The 22,749-nt window shown below is 38.4% G+C and overlaps 1 long non-coding RNA gene across 1 annotated transcript; it reads right to left on the reverse strand.

Moving 5' to 3' along the window:
* Positions 1 to 17,871: 17,871 nt before the first annotated feature.
* Positions 17,872 to 22,478, reverse strand: LOC135444910 (uncharacterized). The gene is made up of 3 exons (XR_010439351.1): positions 22,351 to 22,478; positions 20,913 to 21,028; positions 17,872 to 20,236 (listed from the first exon to the last, which is right to left on the reverse strand). It is a non-coding gene; the product is annotated as an uncharacterized LOC135444910 (long non-coding RNA).
* Between the last annotated feature and the right edge of the window lie 271 nt (positions 22,479 to 22,749).

Genomic DNA, 22,749 nt, shown 5'->3' on the forward strand with positions numbered 1-22,749 from the left:
TTAAAGATTCCTTTAATAATAGTGGCTGCTGTGAGTTATTCTGTTTTGATTATATTTCATTCCACATTCTCTTCTGATTCCATCCTGTAAACTAGTGCAGAGAAGAGAGACTTGAAATATTTATAATGAGTATATGTAAAGGCAGCTTTAGAGAACACAAATTTAAACCCTTCATTGTATTGTAGCCTGTATATAAACTGTAACTACTCTGTGTTACAGAGTGTAACATTTAAGAAAGTCATGAAGTTCGGACAGAAAAAGATCCTAAAGGCTCAGGCTGTTGCATGAAGCAGAGAAACCTCCAGACTGGAATGTAATGATTAAAGCATTGGAAAGAAACTGAGTTTCCTTTTGTACATTTGTGAAGACATCATAAGGAACTTAGCATTGGTAAGGATTAAAATTTTGAACATGTAAATATTTTTTACTTCAGATCTTCATATGGAAAAAATTTTTTTCATATGCTGAAAAGAGAATTTAATTAAAAAACAAAAAAGGAAGTTTGATCCAGGTCAGGGATGTATGTACACATAAATAACAAAAATCATGTGCGTTCTGTATGATGATAAACTTTGAAAACTGCTGGGTTTTGGGAGATTTTTAGTTGTTTTCATCTGATGGCTCAGACTGATGAAGAGAAATCTTACAGATATTTTGTAAACACCAAGATTTTCAGTAACTGGAATTGATTACAAGACTGTTTCAGATCTATCTAAGATAAGTCTTCACTACTTAAATGTCCTTTTACCTGGCACATCTAGAGTTTTCTGTTATAGAACCATTTGTATAAAAACTACAGGAAAGAACATTGTCTCACTTTTTTTTCTGTTAAAAAAATTCTTAATAAAACCTCAAAATGAGATGCTTTTCAATTCTTCTGTACTCTTGAGTGCAACTGGTTTCTGCAGGCACACAGATGTAACTTTGATTATGCGGTATTAGTTACTTCAGCAGTTTGTGGCTTTTTGCACATATTTTACACTGTTTCTTCTTCTAAAGAAATATCCACAGAAATTTGGTTTATACTGCCACCTCATTTATCATCTCAAACAAGATAAAACAGTTCTGATGTACTAAGCCACCTACTTGGTTAGTTATTTTTAAGCACTGGGGATTTAGTTTTTGTCTGTGGTAAGATTTCCCCCTGCTTCTCCCTCAACATCTCTAGACAGCTCATAACTTTCTATCAGTTAAAAATGGTGAGATAATAATGACAATTCAGCTTAGGGAAAACATTTGCAGATCTTGGAAGATTGAAAATGAGCTGCTCATTATCTGCTATTTATTTATTTAACATACTCATCATGTTTATCTTCGAGGATTTATTTTTAAATCAAAATCCACATCCAACATAGGTGGGATGAAGGATGAGCACAAACAGTCTGACACTACACCAAGGCTATTTTAGAAATATTATTCTCCTTTGTTCCTAGTTTACCCCACCATACCTCCTTTGGAGGCATGTAGGAAAGAACTTTTTTCATGAAAGAAGACTATAAAAAAAACCCCAAGAAATCCATCCATTCAATCAGGTAGCCTAGGTCACATAAATCTAAGGTAGTGCAGTGTTATGTGGGCAGCCTGAAGACCCTGTCACGTAGTTACACAGGGGAAGTGCTGTCCTGCCAAAGCAGCAAACCTCCTCTGCAGTGCAGCTGCTTCTCTCTCATCTCCTACTTGTGCACGTGCTGTAAGCAGGATGCAGAGCAAAGGGAAGAGAAACAAAGCACCAAGGACTACAGCTGTTATGGTGTGAAGCTACTGCTTGCTGCCATGCAGCCAGGTACATGCAAACAGTACGGGGTAACAGCAGGAGAAGGTAGGCGGAGACTGGGGAGGAAGAATTAATTACTCTTCCCTGTTTCTCCTTTCAGTAAAGTAATATCTCAACACACTCTCTAATGATCTGCATTGGCCATCCAGTGTTTAGTCTTATAAAAGGCTTATTCCTAAATGACAGATAAAGTTTAGAGAACTCATCTGAGCCTGTAGTTATTATTAACCTTTTTACAACAACTAAAAAACTTTTTCTCCTTTGGACTGTGAGCTTCATAGGGAGTCAGGAGTTCAGTTACAGATCTTCTGCTATGCTTTTAGACCTTCCAATTTCTCTGAAACTATGTGCATATGTCAAGTCTTATGTCTTAAATATATTAAGCGACACCAACACCTTTGGAGGCAAATGCAAGCGTAAGTCTGCAGCTGCTCCTAGTCCAGCCATCTCTGACTGCCTCAGTTTTCTGTCTTTGATATTGTCACCCATGTGACACTCCAAATAAATCTCATTCGCATGTGCACAGATTTCAGTTTCTCTCTGTCCTCTTGTCTAAAAATGCTCTTTACCCTGATGCACAGCTGGTTGCTGCGTGGCATTCCTTCTACTTAAAAGGTGGAAAACCTCTTAAGAGCCTAAGGCTGTTCAGAACTGGTCCCTGAAGTGGCTATAAGTTAAAACCCCAAATTCAGCCTTCTATCCTGTGAGATAATTCCAATATAATCCCAGAAGAGTTTCAGATACTGCCAGCAACATGTGAGCCACTTAGCCTTGTGTCCAGCCAGAATCCTTATTTAGATTTTTGTGTTTTTCTTCAGCTCTTAGACCATTTATTTCCCAAACATACCTTAATTAAAGGTAATAATAATATTAAAGTGTTCATAATGCAGCCTTACCTTGTTTCCTGCCAAAATGTATTCTGATGTGAACTCAGCAACTTCTACTTCTGCTCAGAGAAACATATCCACACAGACTATACTTATGCGAGAGTCAGAACGTCTGGCTTTTTTGCTCTGGGCACCATTTCCAGTCACATGAACTGGGAACAGTTTGATTCAGATGTTAACAGCCACTGACATTTGCAGGAATGTTAAAAAAAATAAATCATAAACGCCTTAAGAAATTTCACTTATTAAAAGACTTAGCACAGAAGTTATTGAAAATGTGGTATGTGTTTTTTTTGGAGGAACATAGGTGTTCATAGTAATATACCACATAACTATCTGTTATGTTATGGAGCAAATCAAATTGAATAAAGTTTTCTTCCCAACTTTTATATCTTTGCGGCCTCACTGAAGTAGAACTTGTGAGTAAAAAAGGGAAGGATCTGACATTTTAATTTTAAATGGATATTGGAGTTTGGGAAATTAACATACTGACAAAAGTAGTGGATTTGAGTAAATCTGTGATTGGCACCTAAGCTTCCAGTAAGCTCCCTTCCCTTTATTTACTTTAAGCACAGTTTTTAGTTCTGCAAAGTGATTTATTTTTATTGTTGTAATTTGAAGGAGCTCTGCATCAGGGGGAGGGGGAAGATGACAGATTTGTGGTTTACATTTCATAGGACTGTGGTAATGGAGACACTCAGAATACAGCTCTCTGTTCCAATTCATTTCATGCTCCAAGGAAGTCTCATGCTCAGAAGGTGACCTTCAAGGGGCATTGCTCTGTCCCTGAATCACTGTATTACAGGATAAGTCTTAGCTGATAGACTTTCATTCCTCTCAGAGTTAATGGAAGTTACACGGATTATTTTAAGCCTTCCTCCCACCTGAGATACTTTCTTTCTGCACTCTCTGGCTTTTTAATGTGACCAAAAATATAAAAATAAAAATCAAAGAACCTCATGAAGCCTACAAGGAGTGCTCAGAAGTTTTGAAAACTTTTCTCTTTAAGGTCAGTGAGAGAGGAAGAAATAACTCCAAGGCAGCTAAATGTAGATAAAAACAACACATGCACATTGCTCCTTTACAACTGCCACATGGTTCTGGGAGCAGAATATTGGTATTTTTCTAAGAAGAACAAACGGAAAAGAAGCAATGTATTTCCTCTTTCTCCATGATTCCCACAGCTCTTGCATTTTCATTAAAGAGTTAACCAAATGGTTGGCAAACCAAGATCCTGTGCTATGTACAGGAGGAAATAATAAATTGGTAAATGTGCAGTGACAAATTATTCTAACTGGTAGACTCCTGCTGTCCAATGCAAGTTTTGCAGGAAAAGCCTATACATATTTTGTGGCCATCAGACTTCCTAACCAGGCCCAGCTCACCTGAATCATACTCGGATGGACATGGAGTCCATCCAATATTTCTCAGAAAGGGGATTTTTTGTCAGATTTTTTGTGTTTGGATTAGCAAAAGACAGAAGCAAAGAGTATCCCTTTGTAAATGACATTTTTTTTGTTGTTCAGAAGCTAATGGTCATCTAAATGGTCACATCCCTCAAAGCTGAAGTACTGACAGGAAAGTGGCTCTTCCATAAGAATCTGGGACATCAGCAGCCTGTTGTACTGAATAAGAATGAGCTACACAGCCAGTGCTGGTGCTCCTCAGGCATGGCTGGGGAGTGGTGTTTCAGTAAGAGCTACTATCCTTTTGGCATGGCACCCACGCAGGAAAACCCACTTGATGCCTGCAAGTAACTGAGAATAGATATGATAATGTAATTTTTTTCAAAGTTCTCCTGAAAGATATACAATTCCTGAGAATCACCCTGCATATACATCTCAAAAGTTAAATGTAATGAGGCAGTGTGTAGAACAGTTGTTAGATTTAGTTTGAAAGCATGAGATGCTACTATTCATTTGCCATATTTTCAGTCTAGATTACAGCTGAAGTATTACTTTAAAACAATATATACTTTTAGTGAAAAAGTGGGAAATTTCCATACTCTAGAATAAAGAATCCCAGCAACCTTCAAACACAGCCATGTGAACATCACAGTATTCCTGCTTCACAAGACTTCCCCAATCTAAGATTGAAAGGACTAGATCTAAAGGATATTAATGAGCTCCCTATTTTCTCCACCTCTACATTGACTACATCATCATTATTAAGACACAGAATTACACCAATAAGACATCATGACCATCTGAAAACTCCACAATTCAAAACAGGGGCAATTATCCTGCCAGAGTGGGTTATCCAGAGCGAGTTAGCAAGATTATCATGAAGATATCATTTGAGACTATTTCATGAAGACAGCTTATGAAGCAAAGATATTGAGAAGGAGGATAGCATAAGCAATATAAGATGCTACAGGACAGTCAGAAAAATAATAAAATATATTTTGTTTAAAAAAACCTAAACACCTTCCACCCCCGCAAAATACTACAAACCAAAATAGCAAAATGACACCCACAAATCATGGCAAGATTGCTTTAGAAATTGAATGGGAACGTTTCCTTTTGACTTAATTTTGTCTATAGAGCTGTCACCACAACAAATTAAGCAGATACTGAATATACTCCATCTTACCAGCCTACAGAGCTCCCACTTCAATTCTAAGACTTTGTGTGGGATCCCCCAAACTTATAATCCTGGTTTCAACCCTCCATGGAGGGTTGTGCGCTGATCATTTCCTGAGTCACATGTGGGTGGATTTTGTATCTTTAGCACTACATGAACTAATTTTACTTCAGGTGCAAGTCAAAGAAATTCCTCCTGAACCTATTTTCTTCTAATTATTAAATGATTCTATCTTAATGTTTAGACAAATATGATGAGAACTAATGCCCTACAAGAAAAGCACCTGTATAGAGGTGTTGTGTTTTGTCTCTCAGTGTTACAGTCAAGAGAAGAAAGTGGATTTTGGTTTTTCCTATCTGTCAGGAAAAAAAAAAAATAGTGAAGTTTCCATATTTAGTAACATTGTCTAGAAAATCACAGCAGTGGGAGACAGAGAACATAGGATATAGGGCTTTGGGTTTTTTGATTTAGTTTTTTTCTTGGTTGGTTGGTTATGAGTTTTTGATTGGTTTTTGTTGGGGTTTTTTGTCCCTTTTTTTTGTTTGTTTGTTTTGGGGGTTTTTTTGTAACCTTGGTGAAATATAAGTAGAAAGCAGTATGCATTAATATTGTTTTCCTGCCAAAAATCATGCCTAGGGTAGTGCTACTGGAATGATTTTCCACTGCCCAAAGCGGGACCTAGAGTGAGATGAAATGGGAATAGTTGTCTTTTCCCTCCATAGACTGTTGAAGACAAGCTACAAATGTTATTTCTTGGAAACTGAATCACTAGGCACCATAGCTTTTTTGAAAAAGAATCTTGCAGAGGTTCTCAGTATTTAGAAATCAAAACTCAGATTTTTATATATAATACAATCTTCCTGGAGGAGAAGATCCCATGTGCAGGAAATGAAATGTTACATTAGACTTTGAAGGATCACAGGGGACTTAGCTGTGACAAGTTCTAATCCTACAGCCATTACCAAAATGGAGCTTTAAGACTGAAAGCCACACATGTGACTTAAAAACTGTAGCTTGGAACACATCACTCTGACGTTTTAGAAGTGCAAAACATCAAACAGATGAGTTTTAATATAAGGAAATATGTTCAATAAGAACTCTTCCCTTTATTTGAAAGTTCAGCACTGGGCAAGCTCTTTCACTGCTCTCAAATTCTGTGACAGCATATTAAATTTGATTTCTTGCTTCTATTAGATGTGTAATGTACCAGTACTTGTGATGGTCTAGGCACTGAAATTCTTGCATATAGAAATACTGAGCATTTTAAATTGAGTTGTTGATCAAGATAGAAGATGCTCACACCTCAGTGAAGGCACTCCAAGGACACAAGAAAAAAACAGATTATGGAGAAACATAAAGGTCTGCACTGTCATTAAAACTGCCCAGAAGTATATCTTCACACATAGAGGGGAAGAAGGAGAAAATCTCCTAATATCCTTTTTTTGTTTGTTTTTGTAGCTATTTTGCCAGATGAATAGCTTCTCTAACACAGAAACCCATAAAAGATTACGTGATAAATCTCTATAAATTTGTCTTTAATTTTCAGTCTTTATTTTACTTTCTGGTCATTATTTCAAACCCATTTATGTAAATACTGCTGAATATATTGTTTTGTCAGAGCTCCTGTAGAGTAACTTAAGGCAGTTATTTCAAATAAGCAGTTTTTCATGTGATATAAAACATCCTCAGAACACCAGATGGATATTATTAAATTTTATGATAGCCCATACAGAGATAACACTCATTTTATGGAGACAGAAAGAGTCATAAACCAATTACAGTATCAGTTCAGTCTTTACATTATGTTCTGCATTTTGAAGGCAGAGGCAGAATTCCCAGTAAAGTCCCATCAGACAGCACAAATGGCCAGAAACTGTACAGAATATGTATACAATAACTCAGCTATTGAAAAACATGTAACTCTTGCCCTCAGCCAGAAACAGCAACTTCATTGCTCTATTAGCTGCAGTCAGCTGCAGGGCAAAGCACCAGGCAGGGGATTCTGAGGAGAATCATAATCCCACTATATGGGATAATACCCTATTACCTCAGAAATTAGGTGCATGCTAGTGAATATACTCCAAATTTTAACACTGTGCCTACCGGGTTTTTCATGCATTTTCTAAAGAAGAATTTGTGCAATGAGAGAGAAAGACAGCAAGAAGATAAAGAGAAGATGAAAGCTGGTAATTAAGAAAATAAAGCTGTTGACTTTGTTTACAGGAAACCATACAGTTTCTTTTTGAAAATTGCAAGGATTGGGAAAAGGTTTCACAGTTCAAACTGAAACTTAATTCTAGCGACTGTCATTGTTTTCTTGGCAGATCCTGGGTAACTCACACCTCTGAACTTGTATGTAATGCTCTACACACTTGGCAAGCACACAAATCAGGAGAGATGCAGCAACAGCAACCTCACTGACACCTCAGTATTGTCTTGTTCCTTTTACAAGCATGGAAGCATGGACAGACAATGTACCTTGCCAAAACCTGTTGAACAATTAAGCAACAGAACTGCCTTGAGCTCAGGGCCATGTCCTAGTCACTGAAGACCACAGTCCTTACAAAAAGCCTTAACTAAAGCTGTATCGCTGTTTTGGGTCCCCAGCTGGCCCTCAGACTCAGAAAGGTCCAAAGCTGTACCTGCATGGTAGTACCAGTTGCACCAGACGAGAGAGACACAGTTTAGGGACAGAGGAAGATTGGGCTGTAAATGCATCTCCTTTTGAGTGTTTGTCAGGAAAGAGGTGGAGATGTCATGTGCCAGTGGCCACACAGATTTATGTTCTCTAGTGTTGGTTACAAAAGCATATCCTGCCTAAAACTGATGTGACAAGTGCTGGGATGGATTTTCTCACATTACTTTCCAAACTCACCCACCAGCCTGAAGTTTTCACTGACAAAAGCACATTGTTTTGATGTACAGGTTGTATATCTCATATGCTACTTCTTCACCCTTTAATTATTTTTACCTTATTTAGTGCTCAGTTCCTTGTTAAAAAAAAAACCCCAACCAAATTCATTTATAAACTCTTCTTCCCTCCATAGCAAGCTCTGAATATTTTAAGATATTTGCATCAATGAAGTTTTCCACATTATTCCTGAACTCGATGACCTTCCTGTGTTTTAGCTTGAAATAAAGCAAGTTATGTTTTGCTACCAATTAAAAGGTTCCTACCCTTAAGATATAAAGCATGGGCTATATGCATGTTTTAAAAATGCCATAATTATTTCTGTTAGCAAAAGGCTTCTTACAAGACATCTTTATGGGGTAAATATAACTTTTACAGACATGATATTGCCAAAAAATTATAAAAGATGTAAAAGTACCTCCTGCAAACATTAAAAAACATCTGATTTTAATAAATATATAAAGGTACATTTCTTGAGACAGTATCTTAAGACCCAGTAAAAATCCAAGGAATTCACTGAAATGACAGCAAACCTTACCTTAAGAAGAATCAGCAGAGGTTCTAGTTTTTCTCCTACCTCATATTCAATCAAATGCTTATGGCAAGACTTAATGCTGGCTCCTTCCACCTCTCTAGTGGTCAAAGAACAGATAGCCAGAATCTAAGTTCTCCTATAGGTTTGTCAAACTGAATGGGAGTAACATCTGGCTTTCTGCCTGAAATTAATTGGAGAAAAGTATTACAGGCTGTGTACTTATCATCAGCTGCCAAGAAGCATTTAGATAATGCTTCTTTACAGGAGGAGAAAGGAAGATTTTTCATTTCATTTCCAGAGAGATGCATGTACATTGTCAGGCAGATAGCAATTAAGGACTGACTGGTGAACATCAGAGAAAAAAAAAAAGTGGCATAATTTAGTTTTTCCTTTAAAAAAATGTAATAGCAAGTATGGAATAGGGCACTTACATTTTCCTACAGTTTTCAGGATGAAGAGCCCAGCTGATAAACTTTCAGTTTTAAGGTGCTCTGCCTATGTGCCTTGTTTAAGCACTGGAAGTCAGACCTACTTTTCCCTCTTTTGATAAATCATCAGAAATTACCATTTCTTCAGGGCTGTGAAATTGCACCTGTGACTCTTTACCACCTCTCCTGACTCTGCCACAGGTGTTGCAGTGCCTGTGTCAGGGCTGCATTACTTCTGTCAGCAAAGGATATTCCAGCAGCTTTCTCTGTGCGCTGTATTAGGATATGTTGCGGTGTGTTTTAAACTTGTGGGTCCCTTCCCCAGGTGTGCCAATACCCCTCTTCCCCTTCCCCCCTCACCCCCTGCTGGGCTGTCAATCAGTTTTAACATTCCAGCAAGGCGTCATGTGGTTCGTCACTTTCAAAGGATGCCCCTCAGGCCCAGAGGTCATTGGCCTGTCTAGGTGTCATCCTCTCCTGAGACCCCGCCCCTCCCACCTGATTGGTGGCTCACCTGTCCCCTCCCCCTGCCCCGGGAGCTTAAAAGGTGAATCCAGCCATGCGGTTGGATATTCTGTTGGAGCTCTTCCCAAGATTCAGACCTGTGTCACCATGGAATAAAGCTCTGGATATTAAACCCTCCAGCAGAATCCATCTCTCTTTGTCTTCACCTTCGCCTGAAGCCTTCTTCCTGAGGTAAACAGAGTTCCTAACAAGCCTGGACTTGTTCAGCTGCCTAGCTGCAATTACCAGCAAGCTAAAGGTGTCTCTGGGGTGGTACATCACAGCTGCCACCTTTGGCCCAGCAGCGAGGGTCAGACTGACCCAGGCACAATCTACCTGGTAATATTGGGATTCATTTTCCAATAAGGATCCTACAGGGCGGAACCAGGAAACAGTAAAAGCTGAAAAATATGGGCAAAGGGGAAAAGAAGAGCTCCCTGAAGAGCATAAGTTGAAAGCCTTTCCTGCTAAAAGGCCATTAGCATTATAATGTGTATGGTACACAAACATCATAGTAACCTCTGTTTATTATTGGTACTATTTATTATTATATTTTATTTTTATTATTATTGCTCTTAAGTGAGAAGATTAAACCAGACAGGCATACATTTGGATGAAGATGGATGGATATTGTGGCAGAGAATAGAGTAGGAAAAAGGAGAAAATAACAGAAATAAAACAACATAAATATTAAAGCAGGAAAGAAAGAAATTAGAATCAAACGTAACAAGTTTGGGTAGAAAAAATATGGCACAAACTTTTTTTCTGTTTCCTTTGCTTCTTGGATCACAGCACATGTCAGAAAAGGCCTGGAGTGGTAGGCATTCCTTAAGGGCTAGCTGCCTGGCAGGGAGGGTCCCAGCAGGATGCTTTGGGCAATGGCTGTAGGAGGGTCTCCCCAGCCGAGGATCAGCTGTGTGCCCACTGAGACTGGTGGGGGATCAGGGCTTAGCCAGGCACACAAGGAGACTCAGCACTGCTAAATGAAGTCCTGTGGGCTGCACAAACAAGCAGACTCTTTCAGGCAGGAGGGAGATGTTGAATGCCTTCCCATGAGACTGGCAGTCCTGCTGGCAGAGCAGGAGGGGTTTTTGCCTCCTCATAGTAGCAGATCCTCTCTGCTCTGCCTGCATGGTGAAATGCAAAAATGTGAGGGCTGGCACTGAATTCTCCTGGATCTGTTTTAGGCAGAGCAGATGCAGCATGGCTTTACAGTCCAGAGCCATCCACTGTAAGCTGGCAAGGCAACTGGAATGGTAGCTGTATGAGTCTTTTGGCATTAACATCAATGAGCAACACCACCTTTCCCCACACATAAGAACTCTTTTAAATCATCCCTGCAAATTTACCTTGAGCTAGTCTGAAAAAACTGAGAAAAGTTTGTTTTGTGCACAGGAGCAGTGTGAGTTCTGAAGCACGAAGAGTTGTGCTTGGTGAGGCTCAGTAAACTCACAGCAATGAAAGAGGGAAGGCGCTGCCCACACAGAGGGCTGGATGCAGGCAGAGTAATGGAGAGAGGAGATAGCTGTGGCACTGCACAGTAATTGGAATATAAATCAAGATTAATCCTCATGAGAATATTCTTATTTGGGTCCTGACAAATACTTTATTTCTAATCCTAATTAAAACAGGTCTATAGATTATCAAATTATTCCCAAATTAATTTCTGCAAAGGTTGTACTGTACTACTGATTTAAAAATTCCATATATTTGTTCCAAAATATGGTATAAATGAGCACACACATAGCAGAAATTTACACCTGCATAGAGCTGACTTTTCTGCCGCTTAACCAAAAACATTACAAACTAACTCAGCCATGAGAGTAAAGATGATGGCCTCAGTATGAGAATATATATATATATATATATATATATATATATATATCTCAGCTCTTATACTTAACTTTTAATCATATAAGGTCTATATATTGGTATAAAGGCAGGTATAATATGTGGATGGTTGAACAGAAAAAAGATGTAGGTTCATATCTCTAATTATGCTTCTACCAGCTACAACTTCATCAGGAAGTCATTATAGTTTAGCTGGGAAAAACTTTGTGCATGTTTGTGCATTTTGGATGATACTAAGCATGCCTGTTTCATTTGCTTTCATATGCATTTGTTAGGCTTTTCTGCATAGTTTGATTAGCACAATAGAATAATGGAAAAATAAACAGTCCACAGGCATGTGTTGTCTTTCACATTTATTGATGCAGCAAACTAATTAAGTGGAGTTAGGCTGAGCCACCAAATTAAAAATCTAATGCTGAAATTGGGAATCAATCTCCCTGTTAATATTGCCAGTGATGTCAGCAGACAGCACTTAGGAAAGGTTGTATTGGTTTTATTAATGTTCAACATTATGTTCTTTTCTTTGGCCTCTAAATAAATAAATACGGCTAAGCTAGCAATCTATTTGAAGAATAGCTATTATTCAAATATAGCTTATAGATTTTGAATCAATTTTCTCTCTCCTAAACCACAAAAATAGGAAATTTCATGTAACTATCCAACTCCAGACAGTAGAGCATTAGGAAAACACTGCAGCATAGCACCAAACTGATGGAAGGTTCAGTTCTGCAGCTTTTAGAAATCCCTGTATTTCTCTGTCTGTTCCCCAGTTTTCCCTTTCCTAGGCTCCTTTTCTGATGCTTTTTTTTAATACCTTAATGATGCTCTCTTTGTCTAGGCCCTAGATCTTTGTTCTTCCACTTTGGCTCTTACTAAAAGAGTTATCATTTTCTGTTAAAATGATATGAAAAAATTCATGCCTGGAAATAAATATGAGAAACCCCAGATATGATGGTGGAACTGTTAAAAAGTTACAGAGTCTTTCTTTGTCATTTGGGTTTAACAGGGAAGGCAGGCTGAAAAAATGACATTTGTTTACTGGCAGGGAAGAAAGAAAGATTATATAGTCTAGAGGCTATTAGTTCTTGGGTTAGTTGATCCTGAAGGAAGCAATATACTAAGTTAAACACTTTTAAAATAAAAGAATTTGTACTAGCAGGGGAAAAAAATCTTTCTTGATGTCAGCAGCCCACACAAATATGCAAAGCTTTAGAGCTTGTTGTGAGGTAAAGGCTACTGAAAATGGTAATTTATTGTCCTATAATATTTAAAAAAAGCTGGCTAACCCAAACAAGCAGAAAAACCAAAGAATAGATGACACTGACGCCTCATGATTAACTCCTGGTTGTTCTGCCTTGAAGAAAACACCAGAGGAACAATATTAAGTAGTTCTGTTACAAGTTTTCTTTTCCCTTGTGGCATGTAATACTCACTTTCACATCAAGAACCAGAATCAAGGACTGTTTTACCAGATACCTTCTTGGTTTTTTGTTTGTCCAGAAGGCAGAATTTAGGAATAAATACATTCAACATTGCATACTCTGTTATTTTGAGAGTGTATATGGTGTGGATGTGTATAGATATATATAAACAGATTCTCATATAGCTGTAGATTTATTGTTAGAGATTTCAAGTGAATTTAATAGAATATATGTAATCAATTTTTAACAAGTTAAATTTTTTAAAAATTCAGATCTTAACTATCTCAGTATATTTTCATGCTTTCTTTTCTTTCTTATAGTATTTCTTTTTTTTCTCTGAAATGATCATGCAGTGCCACCTAGTCGTTGCTGCTGAGGTTTGCAGCACTTAACTGAAAACTACTTCTCTAAAGTGTTAGTAAAGAAGTGATTTTCTTCAACTCTTTGGAGGAAGGGGGGTTATGTTGTTCCCTCCTACCCTCCCTCAATATTATTCTAACATAATTTGTTTATAGAATATTTAAAATAATTACTTTTATGTCATTTTTAAAATTTTAGAATGCTCATGTTTATTACTATGGCATACAAAACATGTTTTTCTGAACATACAAAGTTGCCAAACTTCCAAAATTCCACAATTAAGAAGTGATGCTTGAGAGGAGCAGTTAAAACAAATATGAATGAACGCAGAATAATGATTTCCCTCTATATGTTACATGTGGAGGTAGGAGCAAGAGATAGCTGACATTACAGCCACAGGAAAATGTGAGTGTTGGCACGAACACATGGCAGTAACACAGTTGATCCTTGGGGCTGATCCTGCAGCTAATAGAAGGACACCCCTCAGCTCAAACAGCAGCCTCAAATGTGCAGGTATAATGCAATCACAAGAGGAGTTCAAATGGTTGCTTTTCAGGTCTTGAAATGAGGGTGTGTCTTGTCACAGTTGTATGAAAGCTTTTCTGGTTTTCTGTGGATCTGCATCTCAAATACTTATGTGGTAATCAGCATCTTCCTGTAAGCAATCAAAAGGCAAACCAAATGAAAAGAAATAGGATTCCAGCAGCTACAGAACACAATTTGGAAACACAGACATCAAAAGCTTAAAACTGAAGTGTAAAATAAATTAATTTTGCTTCCTTTAAATATACATAACTACTTTTAAAAGTTCCTAATTCTGGAAGTACTAATGCATGGCTTTTCCATTAGTAGCATGAAAACTGATTGTATATCCTGGATCAAAATATTTTCCCTTCAGAGAGATGGTGAATTAACAGATTTTTGCAAAGGAGTCATTTTGTACAGGTTTCTGGGTGTCCTCTAAAGCATGTAATAGATTGAAAGAGTAATTCATGATCCTAGTTCAAATTCAGGTCCTTTGATAAATGAATAAAGGCTAATATTTAATAACCAGTATTGCCCATTCCATCTGACTTTTAGACTTTTTCTTGATATTGGAATTTTTGAAAGGTGAATATAAGGAAGTGTCTAACACAGGACAGCTTCTTGCAAAAGCTGAAAAACTCCATGCAGATATAAAAAAGTAATCCATAAAAAATCTAACCTGACCATGAAATAGGCTTTTTTCTTTATTATTTGTTATCTGTTCAAGATGATGCTGTTTTTTAAAGCAAAATCCTTAAACATGCTTTTAGTGTCATCTGTTGGTTTAGAACATCTTGAAGAATATCTGTGTGAAAACGTACAAAAAACCAGTGGATGGCACTGTTGGCTTGCATTTAGAGAATCATCCTCTAAATTATAAAATTTATATGGATTTTAAGGTTAGCTATATATATGGATTTGTGTTTGCCTAGTACTTTACAGATTTTGCTGTATTTGAGCATATGAACTGTTTTAAAAGTTTATTATCATGCTAAAGCCTCCAAAACTAATAGTTACTTAATTCTGAAATTTTGTGGCTCACTTTAATCAGAAAGTGTTTGGACTAAGTATTGGACTGAACAAATCCTCCCTTACAATCACTGCAAGGAACATACTAGGTCTTGCAACACTGAAAAATGACTGATTTTACCTCTTTAGTCTATAAGCACAAAGCATGAAAATTTAGTTTATTGAAATCTTGTACAAAACTCCACTTTTTCTGACCTATAGAGTACCTTAGAAATGTATTCATTCAGGCTTCAATCACTTTGTCTCCATTGATCACAAGTTCCCTTAGAGCTCTCGAGCACTTTGAAACAAGGAGAGACAGAGAAAATGATGTTGCTGGAAAAGCATCACGTGGTTGGTGTGGAGAGGCAGCACAAACCTGGTGACAAAGCAATTGCCTTCCCCAGAGCACGGGGCTCTGAGGCCATTTGCTGCTTGGCAGCATTTATTCTGTGCTGCAGATCCAGCCTTGCGTGCCATAGGGAGGAGGAAATCTGCGAATCTTTCTGCTGTGGATCATATGGGTAGGCAAAGGGAAAAGGAGCTGCCAGGTTCCTCTGCTGTGGATAGAGGCTGAGGCTTCCGTCATTCACAATGGAGTGAATTCCACTGAAAATAAGCACACCTGAAAGTTGTACCTTGGCTTTGACCACAAACCAAACCAGAGCCTCAGTGTCACCCTTAGTTTGAACCTATACCATGGATGCAGTGTTGTACACTCCGTTTGAGAGCCTGCTCAAAGGAGAGAGATAAAAATGCCCCTCTCTGTGTGATGGATGGATCAGGAAAATGAGGTGTACTGTGTCTGTGCTTTGGCTTTACAGCAGGATTTGCAATCAGGTCAGCCAAGGGGTCCCCTGCTGGGTGAGTCACCACATAATGTGGCAATGGCACCAAAAGTTTGTAAGTAGCCCAAAAGTTACCTCCTTGTTCTGATGGTGTGGCACTTACCTGCAGGGGTCCTAACTTAAGAGGCTACATGGAGCTAAATCAATAAACTTGCTAAGGCTCCCAGAAGCTTGGAACACTTCAGAATGCCTGCATGATGATTCCAGCTATAAGGGAATACTGCTTAAGGGCCAGAACCAGTGAGAACTGAACACAAGAGAAAGATTCCCACTGAAATTAAAGGGGTCCCTTTATCCTCACTCCTAAATTCCAGCTGGATGGAAATCTAGCTAGGAGCAGAGGGAACAGACCTTCCTTCCCTCCTTCCTATTAGGGTTTTTGTGAAGATATCTTTGTTACATTTTATTGAAACTGAAATTTTAAAACTATTTGTTAAGATGGAAAGAAACATCTCACTTTTATTTTTTAAACTGAGTGCTGTACCTCTAATGTACCAGTCAAGGCCCTAGAGAGCGGAATGCAGACAGGGATTGAGTAAAGGTTTGGGGATTATTTTCCATTCACTTTCTGTGGAGCTTATCCTGCCTCTCTTACACAGAAAATAATATGAGTTAAAACATCCTCTAAGGGACCTTTGTTTTGTGACTCAATGGTCTTGAAGGAGTCTTTTATCATGTCAGATAACGCATTTCTGGCATGTCTGTTGCATCTCCACACTTTTCATCCAGGCACCCATGGTTGTCATGGCTACAGTATCCCTACTCTGAAAAATAATAAATAAATAAAATCCCCTTGATCAGAGTAGAAGAAAAGAATATTTTTTCTGCATACATGAAAAACAGTTTTCTGCACTAGACTTATTTTAAGGTTTCAATTTCAAATTATCAGAATTGTGTTGCAAATTCAGTTTTATGCCCCCGAATGTGAGACTGGAATATACATGGGTGCATCTAGTCAACAACTGAGCTCACAGCTGGGCGCTGCTAGAATAACACTGAACCTTGAAAAAGATCATGAACAGCATCTGTTTATGTTACCCCATGAAGAGAAATCTCTCCCAGAAATTTGATAGGGTTTTTTATGCAGAAGGGGCCAAGATTCCTTAATCACAAAGATCAAATATTTCAAGATGCAGGCAGGCAGAAAAAGATTTCTTCAATGTAAGTAATATTGGAAGTGGGGCAGAGTCTGTGGTGTAACTCCATTAAAAATGGAGGGATTCAGCTTCAAGAGTACAATTAAAATGACGTGTTTCCAAAAGTAACCTCAGAATACTTCTGCTAACCAGTAGATGACTCTGCTTCAAGCCAAATCTTCTAGCCTCAGGACTGAAAAAAATGTCACAGAGATTTAATTCTCTCACTATTGAGTTTTGTAAAGCTTTAACTACTATAGATTGACAAGAACATTATTTTGATCTAGGTTTATAAGGCATTGTGCCTTATCAGACAAGGCAGACAGTCCCCGCTGCCTCTCTCACTCAGGGCTGTTGGGAGGCTTTTGTGAAACTCAGCACACTCTCCTTGTCACGCCATCCTTTCCCTGAGGCTGTTGCAGAGGTCTCCACTTGAGCCCCACAGCCAAATCCTTACCTCAGTTGTGCTGTTAATAAGCGCATGCCTTCAGTGTGGTGCATAAGATTAACTGCAAATAGGGTGTGCAAATTGCACATCTTGCCCTTACTTGGTGCCATTCTTCCCAAAATGTTCAGAGGAAGCCTGCTTACATTACTGGCTGTCAGAGTGCTTCTGTAAGGTCAGACCCTGGCTGCCACAGTGCTTGTGTAGATTTCTTGCTTATTGAAATGGAATGGCTCCTCTGCCCTGTCAGATATAAACAATTCTGCCCTGGATATTGTCATAGGTGTCTGATTCTGAAGATTTCATTTCTTGTTGGCAATAGCAAACCTACTTGCTAATACAATTTACTGGAGTTTTAATCAGCAGCACCAGGCTGCTCACAGAGCAGCTCCCAGACATCTGCCATACATTTCCCATATCTGACAGGACTTTTCCCAAGGCACATGCCATTTATCAAGGAAGGCATGTGACGCTGTCTCTTACCAAAACCTGTTCTCTTAATGCATGTGTAATGAGGTGGCTAATGCTTTGTCAGTAGGAGTGCCCAGCCTTAATAAATACTGACATGCATTAAATGATATCTTAGGCTTTGGAGTTATCTTGCAAAAAAAACCCCAAACAAACAAACAAACAAAAATAAAAAAAAAATCCACCCCTCACATGTATTTGCATGCAAAAAGAAGTTTTCAAGTATGATTAAAAATTGAATATTTTTGTTTAAATATTTTTGCTGCTCTCTGTTAATTATATGAAAACAAACAGAAATTGCAGTCTCTTGCTTTTGTAGTAATATTAACTCAAAGAAGTCCACAACACCTATGCCCAAAGAATGCATTATACCTAAACATTGTAAAGCTAAAAGTAAACATTTACAGAAGGAAGGAATAATTAAACCCAATGTATAAGTTTAGGGGGAAGGACATGCTTATCTGGCCAATAGCCTTCTTCAGCTCAATACTGCAGATAGCAATTCTGACCAACAACTGATTTTTGTGTGTTCTGAGACAACTACAAGTTCTTGTCTTCTGCTATAAGCAAGAGTCTATTACCAAAAAATGTTTTTAAAGGCAGTCTTTCACCTTCTCTCTCATAATGAAAACACATTTTCCTTTGCCTTCTTTTTTGTTAGAAGGTCATATCACTGACTCTCCACTTCTGCTGTGCAACATTTCTGCAAGCTAAAGCTGCCCCAAGTCCAAAGGCCCATTAAATCAAACACTGCCTTCTCCAGGACCCTGGACAAGTGGCTTCATTTCTGAGTTGTTGTCTGTGAAACTGGAACAGTCTTTGAGATTTCATAGCCATCTAACACTCCCTCCACAAGAACAACCATGTTAGCAATTAACTGATCTGTATGTTTACAGGATTAAAGGATCAGGTTTCTCTTACTAGGTCAGTTTACTCTGCTGTAATTAGCCTTATCCTCTTCTTACAATTAGTGTCACACCAAAGCCTCAGAGCTTAACATGGGCCAAACTTTGGGAGTGATCAAATTTGTATCTCATAGGTGTGATTGAAAAGAGAGTTTTTAATCTTGTATAACTCTGTATGTTCCACTTGAATACATACAAGACACTTTAAAATGGTAATTTAGGGTTGAATGTAAGAGATTTACCCAACACAGGGATGCTGAAAGTTTCCAGAGAAACCAGTGTGAAGCACTACAACAGGGGAGTACACAACCCATGGCTGATGACCTACCTTCACTTCACAGAATCAAGCAGGTTGGATGTCAGCAAGGTCTGATTTGAAAACAAGTGTACCACCAGCAGGGCTTATGGATGTGCTGGAGAAATCAATGCTTCTAATACCCATTCCTGCGGATGCTCTCTTCAACACTGTCTGGAGCTTCACAACCTTTGCTCTGTGGTTGTCTTGAATGATTTATCACTTACCTCCTCTCTTTGGATAATTCTTGACTCCAGTATTACATGTCCCACAAAAGCTAAACCAAAAGCAGCAAACTGTTTAGCAGTGATATTCATTCTAAAGATTGTAAAAAGAGTTGCAACTGCTGTGCTCTCTGAGTGAGGAGGTGCTGAAAGAGTGTGCTCTATCACCAGGTGTTGGACACATTTATCAGTTGTGACATTATCTGTGTTGCTCCTTATGACAGAATAATAGGGCTGTCCTGTCTTTATATACCATCAGGGACGATGGCCATGTATGGCATACAACCCTCCTCCCACCCAATACACTTGTGGCTGATGACAAAAAGTGCCAATGTAACCCAGTCCCCTCCTTGCAAGGGAATGGGCTCAGCAGAAGAGCCAGACCTCTTGGTGCTTTGTGTGACACCTGAGCTGGCAGGCATCCTCTGTGTAGCAAAGCATCACAGCTTCTGATTCTTGGGCTATAATTTTACCTTGCCTATTTGGAGTCACTGTCCTAGCTTGAAAGCAGCTTCAGAATCTAATCTCTCAAGGATCTCCCTCACATATCAGGAAAGAAGTCAAAACTTTTCAGGATTAAACCATTCCAGTTAAATTTGGTTTCTCTCATCTCTCTTAACTTTTGGCTGTCCTGTCTTCAGGTCAGTTAGCTCAAAATATTCCAAGTTTGTAAAAAAGACTTTTGCCCTGTTTCTGCAACTTCACAAAAATAGTAGATGAACTGATGGCAAATTTAACTTACCCAAAATTTGTCTAATCCATTGTTTTAACCATTCTATAGTGTAGTACTGGGCTGTTGATAATAGATAACAATAGCAGGAAACCAGGTGGTATAATTCAATATTGTGTTTTTAAAATGGTGAATATCTGCAATATGAAGGAATTCTTGAAGAAAGTGATCACGTGTAGGTTAGATGATCTGCCAGTCAGGTAGCTGTAAATAAGTCCTCTGACAAAAACTACCAGCAACTGGAAATCAGCTGTTGTCAGACCACTCACTGAGCCTCATGGGTGTTCCATGCACAACTCTGCAGCAGCTGAGACTGACCTATGGATGAAGGATGCTCTTCACAGCAGGGAGGGTTTATCTGTCTGATGCTTTAACAGCTCCTTTCCTTTTGGTCTCCTCTGAAAAAGGCATTCAAAACAAGGTTAGCAATACCCCATACAGACAGAGAATTCAAACCACTCAAAAAATTATGAGAATGATCAGAAGACTGAAGACATTTTCTCTTGCTTTCTATAACAGAACCAGTCCGTAACGTCATAGACTTGGTCTCCATGTACACTCCTTATATTTTTGCAGTTAATTTTTATTACAATTAATAAGTTCTTACCATTGGAGATATTCCATCTCAACTAACTATCTGCTATCTAGTCATTCTCCTTATTTTTCTAAACAAACTAGATGTAAAAGGCTGGGCACTTTATGTGTTCTATTACTGTTGCAAATCATTCAAGCAAAATACATTCCTATTCAGGAGGGATCAGACTTAGGCTTGAAAATTAGGAAAAATTTATTTCATTACACCTTAAGGCAAAAAATAGCTGCTGAATCTGATACTATCTTTTAAAATGAAATCCGTGAAAGTCCCAGATTATTTTCTTCCATGCACCATCCTTTCTTCTTTTCCTTCTTCCCTCCAGTTCAACAAAATACTAGTGTTTATTCTCACAAGAAAAAATGCTGGCAGAGAGTGCAGAACTTCAAAAGCAAGGCAGTGGGCTCAGACTCATTTTTGTACTATACAGCTACAACAATTCTGAATAATAAAAAACATAATAAAACCATAAGTATACATACAACTGTAGTTGCTCCATATCATCCTTCTCTCTGCACTCAGTAGATCTCTCTTGTAAACAGTTATAGCCGCATCTCATTTTTCCCTTGTTTGCACTAAGTTTCCACAGGGAACACTGCTACGGTCAAAGCAAAAGCATCTGTAAACTTTTATTTTTATAGACAGGAGAAGCAAGAGGCAATTATTTCCCCCTTTTTAAAATCTTTTGATCAGATAATTAATAAATCCAAGGGACTCTTGCAATTGTTCTCATATTCTGTTCAAATAATCCAAAAGCAAGGCACATTCATACTGTGCAAAATCCCTTCTAGCTTGTTTTGTGTAGAACTGCCATTAAGGTAATTATCTTGCAGACTGGCTACAATCAAGATGACAAATCTTTAAAACTGCAAAAGAGCACAGAAAACAAAATTGAGGGCTTTTTATCTGCATCATATTAACTGGAGATTTTTGTGCTGCTCTTTCTTTGTATCCCCAGTGGATATTTTTTGGGGGAAAAAATCCCATCTTTTCTTGAAGTTAAGCACACTTTAATTTAAGCCATGTAAAGATCCACTTAGTAGCCATAATTCATAGCTACAAAAAGATACCTATCCAACGTATTTCAGAGCAACAAGTCTATTTAATTAATGATAATGCAAATCCTTTCTGAAGGAACTGCAAAAAATTGTGTGGTAATTTTAGGAAACAGGCTAATGTACTCTCAGTTTCTGTTTGAGCAGCATTAGGAGCTGTATTACTTTTTTTTTTTTTATTTCAGCTGAATGGAAGCAATAAAATATTGCTGTTAAACCTTTTCAATAAATCAACTTCCCATGCTTCCCTGCTGACTTACTACTTCATGGCAGGATAAACAGCTTCAGAGAAGATACAAACAACTCACTAGAATTCACATCTAGTTGCATTAAGTAGCACAGCCAAAAAGCTGTGAAGAGTTGCATCAGCTGTCTGACATAAGTACTGAAAAAGCACAGCATATGGATATTTGCACAATGAAGCAGAAGTAAATTTCCATTTTGAAAGCATCATCAGGAAACAGCTTGCTGGCTAGAGGAAAGTGAAATGTGATTTTACATTTTCTCATTGCAGCAACCAGATGCATTTAGCTGCAATAATGGCAGCTATAAGTAGTTACAGGACATATTTTATTGTTTTATTTGACAAAGCACCCTGAATGATATTTAAAATGAGAACAGCACAGAGTTCTCTGCATTAAGGAGAAGATTGAGGATGTAAAGAGAATTAGGAATGAATAACTTCATAAGGACTATTATCTGGGTTTCTGGACAGGAGTTGGACTTTACAGCTTCAAGCTACCTGCATCAGGAGCTTGCTTTAGTCCAAATCCAGAGTTTCTTTAGAAATGTTGAAAAGCACCTTTGAAACTTTAATCCAGGATTTTAATCTATAACTGCTTTAGGCTTGCTTGAAGCAACTGACCTTTGAATACAGCAACAAGACTTTCCAAGACAGGTCTTTCCTGAGCATCCCAATAGTCAGGCCTTCCTTTAGACTGCGCCAAGCAAACTTACCAGCCCATTCCAGCCACACAAGATACTGCAAGAAAATCCCAACTCCCGTTTTCCTTCTTTCCCCTCTTTATTTCATATCTTACAGCATAAACAGGTCAGATTGTATCAGCTGTGAGTGCACTCCTATTTTGGGTGCAGTGTTACCACTTTCAGCTGTAATGGGAGCGTGTGTTGCTGCTCATCTCCCTCCTGAGCCTGGCACAAGCAGCTCACTGTGGGTCAGCTGGCTGGGGCTGGAGGAGTGGCACCCTCAACTGCTCAGTGCATCCAGCTGTGCTCCAGCTGCTTGAGTTATTCTGTGATCACA

The sequence above is a fragment of the Zonotrichia leucophrys genome, chromosome 3, assembly GCF_028769735.1.
Source record: "Zonotrichia leucophrys gambelii isolate GWCS_2022_RI chromosome 3, RI_Zleu_2.0, whole genome shotgun sequence".
Lineage (NCBI taxonomy): Eukaryota > Metazoa > Chordata > Aves > Passeriformes > Passerellidae > Zonotrichia > Zonotrichia leucophrys.